Raw genomic sequence first — 8,286 nt, 5'->3', positions numbered from 1 at the left:
ACCCCTCTATAAATAAGTGGCCATTTTGAGTGACTTTCCCCCTCATTTCTAGCGAGTATTTGAGAGCTATAAGAGGAGGCGATTTCCAGCGTCTTTACTTCCACCGAAGTTCACTGTAGCGCCGCCACAATCTTCAAAGCCTTGTTCTTGCAGTTCTTCATCAAAGTTCTTCACAAACTCTCTTTGATCTATCAGGTAATGCTTTCTTTTGGGAAAATTTGTTTGTTGATTTTGATCCTTCCCACTTCTCTTTTCTTAACTATGCAAGGGTACGTCAAACTGAGGGCGTCAACCTGTCCTTTTGACGCCTTCTCTTTTCAAGTAATGCCCCGTGTCTTGAGCCAAGTCTTCAGCCTGTGCAGGATTTCATGGCGCGAATAGAGGACGAAGAGAAATTAGAAGGAGAATCTTCTTCTCCCATAGAGGAGGACGTCCCCGAGCGCGCCAATGTCGCGCCGACGAGCACGTCAGGTGGGGAGGAAGGTCACCTTCACCCCAGCGCAATCTTCCCACTTCAGCCGTGGCTGAACTTCCTCACCCTCAAGGGGAAGGACTATGGGAGGTCTCTGAATCTAGGCTCGGAATATAAGTTTCGTATGCCGGATGGTATGGACTGCACCAGCTTTGGACTGGTGGAAGGGGAATTCGCCGTGTACGGCTCTTTTCTAAAGCTTGGTATGAGATTCCCCCCTCACCCCTTTGTGGAGGAGTTGCTGGACGGCTTCAACATTGTCCTGAACCAAATGTCCCCCAACTCTTGGGCGGGTGTGTTCGGCTATATCGCTCGTTGTGAGCTCGAAGGTATCACTCCCTCCTTCCCGACGTTCCTAAGGATCGCCTCCATGTCCCAAGTTTCAAAAGCCGCCGCGGGTTGGCTAATTCTTACGTACAAGGGAGCTTATCGGACGGTGATGGGGAAGGTGTCCAAATGGCATCACTGGAGGAAAAAGTGGGTGGTTATCAAAACCACAAATTTGGAGATGTGCGAGCGGATGAGACGTTGGAACGTCAAGCCCAACTTGGTTGGAAAGTGCAGCTCTTTTCCTCCGGTCTCCGCCGCTCTCTGGGAACGGATCTCGTCTTTGTTCAAGGCCAAGCCACTCATAATTAAGGACAAGACGGCCTACATACCCGAGGGGTGGTTGCCTCATCTGGATCAACTGGGCGATCCCGTTTTCCTATCGGCTGTGGGCTTGTGTCCGTATATGCCGAGAGGTAATGTATCTATACTTCCAATCATTCACTGTTTCATCAAAACTATACTAATGTCTTTATTTGTTTTTTCAGACAAGGCCATGGATAAGCTGGACAATGCCTCCAAAGGCCAAGTGGATATGCCGTCCTGGCTGGCAAAGGTACTTGACGCCAGCACCTATAAGGCTTGGCAGCGTCAGCAGGCGGCGAGCAAGCCGTCCCAGAGCAGATGGCTCCCCCTCCTGCTGAGGAGAAGGTATTGATCAAGCCTTCCTATGTAATTCCCTTTATTGTTTGCAACTTATATGTTCTCATTTCTTCAGAAGGCGAGGAAGGCGGCCACGGACGCGACACCTTCTTCTAAGCGCAGGGCTGGCGGCACAGGGAAACCCGTCTTCAAGTCAACGGCTTCGAAGGCTCCTAAGGTGTTTGCCGTCCCCAAGGCTGCATCCGCTTCTCCTAGCTTCCAGAAAGCTGGAGCGACGGCCGATCCTCTTGCGGGGATTCCTGAAGCCGTCCGCCGGAATATTCCTCTGAAGGCGGCGGAAAGAGCTAGGAATTCTGGGGGTAAGTTTTACTCCAACATCGTAACCACCTGTCGTTCCTCGTCTAGCAGTTCTATAGTCTCTCCCAGGGATTCTAAGGCCGTTGTTTTTCCCATAGAAATTTCCGACCCTCAGAAAGACATTGGTGCTGAATTGGATCAGATCCCTTCTTCAGGCGGGTTCAACTCTCATGACCGCAGGAAGATAATGACATTGATGCGCAATGCCATTCCTCCCAAGTATGCTGAGACTCTTCCCGAGGCGGCTGAGAATATGCTTGCCTCTATGCAGTCCTCGGCACTGGATGTGAGTTTCATTATGCCTTTATTATTTACATATTCTTGTTTCTCTTGTATTTTACTCTTGCTGTTTTTGTGCAGATGTTCATTCTGCTGGACTCGCTGAAGAAGTGGCGCACTGCTTTGGTGCATGAAGAGGCTCGACACCGTCTTCTGGCTAGTCAGTGTGGCGATCAGCATTTTGCTGAGCTGGAGAAACTTCGCTTTGACAGGCGGGAGGAGATTGACGCTGTGACCACCGCCCTGGCTTCCCAAAATGCTGAGAACGCGGCTCATCTCCTGCAAATTGATCAGAACTTTTCTGAAATGGAGGACCTTTCTAAGAAAATCAAGGAGAAAGAAGCTGAGTTTTCTTGTCTTGAGACTCAGTTTAAGGAGTTGGAGGTCCAGCTGGAGGCGGCTCGCAAGGAGGTTGCTTCGTCAAAGAGTGTTCTCGACCAGTCGGCCATGCTAGGTGAGAAATCAACCCGAAGGGGTATGGAGCTTGCATGGAATGCCGAATTTGCCAGTGAACGTCCCTTCGGCTGGTTCGAGAAGTTCCTCACCTATCAGATTGAGGTGGAGAAGGCTCAGAAGGAAGGATGCACTCCTCCTGAGTTTGTTCCCAGCGAGGATGAGGAATGAGAGCTCCTAGGCGTCTTGTATTTATTTGAACTTGTTTTCATGACGCCTTGCTTAGTGGCATTGTGCATAATTTTTGTAATTATGACTAATTTTTTGGAATGACATGGCGTCTTTTGAACGTCCTATTGCTTTTTAGCTTTTGTCATCTGTTTTTGTGATTGATTCTATGATTATGTTTGACGCCTCTGAATTGAGATGTCAGATGCCTTCCATGGTCTTTTTGCTGAGGTCTTTAGCTACTTTATATAGCTATGTTTAGAAATGTGTGACCCCTGTGTTCTAGGTGATCAGCCTAGTGAGGGTGCTAATCTGGGCCACTTCTTAGGCCTTTAAACGACTAGTCTTTATTTCTTGGGATAACGTTAGTTTGCATTTCACCAAGGAATTCGATAACATATTTGCCATAAAGATTTCCCAGCAAGGCCGGCTTGCAGGGAATTTTTCATTTAATATTTAAAGCATGCTACATGGTGCGTCTAGGTTCTGGACGTCTTTACAAAACATATAATCAAGATAAGTGTTAATCTAGAAAAAGTACTTCTTGAGGTTATCCGCATTCCATGTACGCAAGATCGGACGTCCCTGCATGTCTTGGATCCGGTATGTTCCGTCTCGAACCTCCTCGTAAATCTCATATGGACCTTCCCAAGTAGGGGTGAGTTTCCCTTGTTCATTGGTGCGTCCGACGGCTTCAATTTTTCTAAGCACAAAATCTCCGACTTTTAGTATTCTTCTAGAAACCCTTTTGTTGTACTCCCTCGTCATTCGGAGTTTGTATAGCTGCTGTCGTAGAGCCACGTTTCCTCTTGTTTCTGGTAAGAAATCCAAGGCCGCCTTCATCATTTCCCAATTGGCATCTTCATTAAACAACATGACGCGCAGAGTTGGTTCACATATTTCAATGGGTAGGACGGCTTCAGCCCCATAAGCTAACAAGAATGGTGTTTCTCCTGTGGAATTTTTTGCCGTGGTCCGTATAGACCATAAAACATTGGGTAACTCGTCGGCCTATAAGCCCTTTGCCTCATCAAGCTTCTTCTTCATCCCTTTAGAGATGATTTTGTTGAATGCTTCTACTTGTCCGTTAGCTTGGGGGCGTCCTACTGATGAAAAACATGCTGTGATACCATGGTCAGCCAACCAATCTTCCAATTTGGGCGTCTTGAATTGTGGCCCGTTGTCGAAGATAATAGACCGAGGCACGCCAAATCTTGTGATGATGTTTTTCCAGATGAATGCTCTCACATCTTGTGCCTTAGTGTTTTTTAAAACTTCAGCTTCTACCCATTTAGTGAAGTAGTCGACGGCAACTATTACATAACGCAATCCTCCTGGTGCCGTCGTATAGGGACCTAATAAGTCCATCCCCCATTTGGCGAATGGTATAGGGCTGGTGATTGGCGTCAGTTTCTGCGCCGGCCGTCGAATTAGGTGAGCAAATCGTTGGCATTTATCACACCGCTTGACCAAGTTGAGAGCGTCTTCTTTGAGAGTGGGCCAATAGTACCCGGTTCTTAGGGCTTTTTCTGCCAGGGCCCTCCCTCCTATGTGAGAGCTGCATAATCCCTGATGAAGATCTTCCAGTACTTCATGCCCCTTCTCGGGGGTTACGCAGCGAAGGAGAGGCCGTGAGAAGGCTTTTTTGTATAGAGTCCCATTCCATATCTCGAACCAGGTGCATTTCTTTTGTAACCTTTCTGCCTGCTTGGGATCATCAGGGAGTACTCCATTCATTTTCAAGTTGACAATATCATCCATCCAGGTGGCTGTTCGGTCTAAGATGTCTGTTCTCGAGGCGTCAATGCTTTTGAACTGTTTTACCTCCCAGAATACATGACGTGGCGTGTCGCAGGATGCTGAGCCTGCCAGCTTGGATAAAGCGTCTGCCTTGTTATTTTCAGACCGAGGTATATGTTGTATTTCAAAGTTAGACAGCTGCTGAACTTCTTGACGGACCTTTTCCAGATATTTTATCATGGCGTCATCCTTGGCCTCATATTCTCCTTTTACTTGACTGACGATTAACTGCGAGTCAGATAAAACCAGGACGTCTGCCGCCCCCGCGGCTTTGCTCATCTGAATTCCACATATCAGGGCTTCGTATTCAACTTCGTTGTTTGACGCCTGAAAGTTAAAACGCATTGCATATTCATAGATATCCCCTTCTGGTGATTCGCAGATAATGCCGGCTCCCGACCCGTTCTGGATGGCAGAGCTGTCCACATGAACTATCCACTGGGTTTTCTCATTCTTCAAAATAGGGTGGCTTGGTCAGTTCCGCAATGAAGTCAGCAAATGCCTGTCCCTTTATTGCCTTCTGTGGCTCATACGAAATATCAAACGCGTTAAGCTCAATTGCCCAGTTGAGCATTCTTCCGGACGCTTCTAGATTGGTGAACGACCGCTTTAGCGGTTGATCCGTGTATACTACCAGTCGATGAGCCAGGAAATATGGACGAAGCTTCTTACTAGCCAAGAACATAGCGAAGCCAAACTTTTCAACTATTGGATATTTGAGTTCAGCATTCTGCAGCATGTGGCTGACAAAGTAGACAGGTAGTTGCGTCCCATCCCTTTCTGTAAGCAAGACGGCACTTAGTGCGTACTCTGAGATGGCAAGGTACAGATACAAGACTTCTCCCGAGAGAGGGCTGACCAGTCGTGGCAAAGTATGCAAGTGTTCTTTTAGACAAAGGAAGGCGGCCTCTACATGCGACGTCCACTCAAACTGGGTGCCCTTTTTGATGGTACTGAAAAAGTAATGACACTTATCTCCAGCTCTAGATAAAAATCGCCCCAAGGCGGCAAGACATCCAGTTTGGCGTTGCACATCTTTGACCGTCCTTGGCGACGTCATATTGATGACCGCCTGCACCTTGTCCGGATTTGCTTCAATGCCCCTTTCGTCAATCAAGAAGCCAAGGAACTTGCCAGAGGATACCCCGAATATGCACTTCTTGGGATTGAGTATCATTTGGTATGTCCTGAGGGTCTCAAAGGTTTCTCTCAAATCGTCGAGGTGATCCATCTTTTGTTTGCTTTTTACAATCATATCGTCCATATAGGCTTCTATATTCTTCCCCAGCTGCTTCGCGAAAACCGTGTTCACCAACCGTTGGAAGGTGGCTGTGTAACACCCTGACAATTCTCTCTTTTCTAAAATAACCTTTTAATATAAAACGTAGAGAATTATCAAGGCATTATCGCCCGTGTGAAAACGTAACGGCTTATTCAGAATTTTGCAGCGGAAAACATAAAACTAACTTTAAGTTTATAAATAATCGATTACAGGTTTAGTCCCAAAAATCAACCAACGAAAATAAGGAAATATAAATAGTACGACAAGTTTAAAGTCCAATTAAACAAACCCAAGTCAACTTAGCAAATCAAAACTAAATACAAGCTCTCTATTCCCAATCCCAATGACGCAACATCTTCAAACCTGCAGATGGACAATGCTTATTGATCCTTAGAGACTGCTCACCAAAGATTGGGTCATCACAGGATCAATAAGGCATAGCCATGATCAACATGCACAAGCAAAAGCACGTAATCAACAAAGCTGAGTACTACATACTAAATCAATAATAATCTTAACATGATTCTATTAAACGAACAACCCTAACATGATACTAATGAACACAAACAAGGGCAGACAAAACATGATAGTTTGACGACCATACTTGACCAGACTAGACTAGGCTAGACTTTTAGCAATAATATTATTTTAGTTGAAATAGACAATGGACCGAGTTGTCCGTCCAGCAGTCTTCACTAAGGAAGACGAGGTACGGGCGCGACTCCGTAACCTCAGAGACCTGCGATATCGAGGAACATTTGAATAAAAGTAGAACACGGTGATCAATCCTGTACCAGAAAAGGCCATGGGCTACCACCATGAACCCCAACTCCTGTTTGTCCGTCACTTTAGACGTGCACAGTCTAAAGCTATTGCTACTCGGTTTCACTTTACATGATTTACAAATTGAAACCCTGTTATGACTCAACAATCACATAAGGCATATAATCCACATTTATTCACAACTGTTTTTATCTTGGAATTAAGTAAGTGATCACAAAGGTATCAAACAAGAATCATTCCAATTAAATCCAACCTTTCCTTTGATACTGATCAACCCCTCTATATGGGTATAAGGTTTCAACTTACTAAACAAGGTCTTCGGCCCTCATAAAGTAGTGAAAAGCTAAAAGGGAACAACAATCAACCCATCTGAATCAATATATACAAAGTAATCTAGTGTTCCCAACCAAACATGTTTGCATCAATCATCCATACTAACATGTTATAATTCTCATAATGCAATAGGTTCAATACGTCCGTCCAACAGTATTAAACATGCAATTTCAACATAACCAAGTTCAACAACAATCTCAACACAACCAAGTTCACCAACAAATTCCACATGGTTTCAACAATTAGCCCACATTCCAAGCACACAGGTATGTACGTACCTTGTGTAAACAACTAATAGGCCACTTTAACACTTTCAAAAGAATTCTCCGCCTAAAACAACCAACAAATAATCCCAATCAACTTCTAATCACTCACAACGATAACAAAGCATTCTAAATACATCCTAAACATATTTTGGACATTCCCTAACATTAAAACTTGAACATTTGATTTCCTAGCGTCATAATTATTTATTGAATCAATAATTGAAATTCGTTGAAAACTCTTCGCAAACGTCATACTTTAAATTTCCAGCCATATAAAATAATTTCAAACGTCCACAAAACATAATCAACGTTCTTAAAATTATAAAAATAATAGCTTTAATAATATATAATCATTCTATTATGATTAAAGTCATTAAAACCTTAAAATTCATGCTTTAAATAATTAAAATTTTTATTCCAATTCAATTATGTAATCTGAAATTTAAATTATTAATTAAGCATAATATATAATCTGAAAATCTAACTTAATCGTAAAAACTTATAATTTATATTCAAGAAACATGAATTAAATTTATGAAACTTCATTAAAACCCTAACTTAAACGTGATTAACAAATCTGAAAATAATTAAATTAATTTCAACAACATATAATCTGAATTCTAAATATACATCATTAAAACTAATAATTTAAATCATGAAAAAATTAATTAATTTATTAAAAGATGAATAATAATTTAAATAGATTGGAGGGGATGAAATAACCAAGAAGAAGGGACTGCTGGCCGGCGGTAATGGCGGCGCGACAACAGGCGAGGGTGGTCGTTGGTCGGGCGACAAGGCTGGTGGTTGGGCGGCACACCGCGGTGCGTCGGCGAGGGCTGGGCAAGGTGGTCGCGACGACGGTGCTGTTCGAAACAAGGCCACGATTAAAAGGAGGGCAAACAACCAAAGAAAGGAACGAAAAAGAAAAGGGAAGAGGGAAGAGGAGACTACCGTGCAAGGTGGCGAGGACGCCGGATGACGGTTACAACAAGGTTATTCGCGGCGGCTGCTGGAAACAGGCCACGATTAAGGAGGGAGGACTCCGTGCGAATTGAAAGAGGAAGAGAGGAAGGGAGGGCGCCGGCTGGTTGGCGGCGACGGTGCAGCCAGGGTCGTGGCTGGTTGACGGTGGTGGCTGAAACAGTAGCGGCAATGGAGAG

Source organism: Spinacia oleracea, chromosome 5, assembly GCF_020520425.1.
Source record: "Spinacia oleracea cultivar Varoflay chromosome 5, BTI_SOV_V1, whole genome shotgun sequence".
Lineage (NCBI taxonomy): Eukaryota > Viridiplantae > Streptophyta > Magnoliopsida > Caryophyllales > Amaranthaceae > Spinacia > Spinacia oleracea.
The sequence above is the reverse complement of the archived record's forward strand: the minus strand, read 5'-3'. Positions refer to the sequence as shown.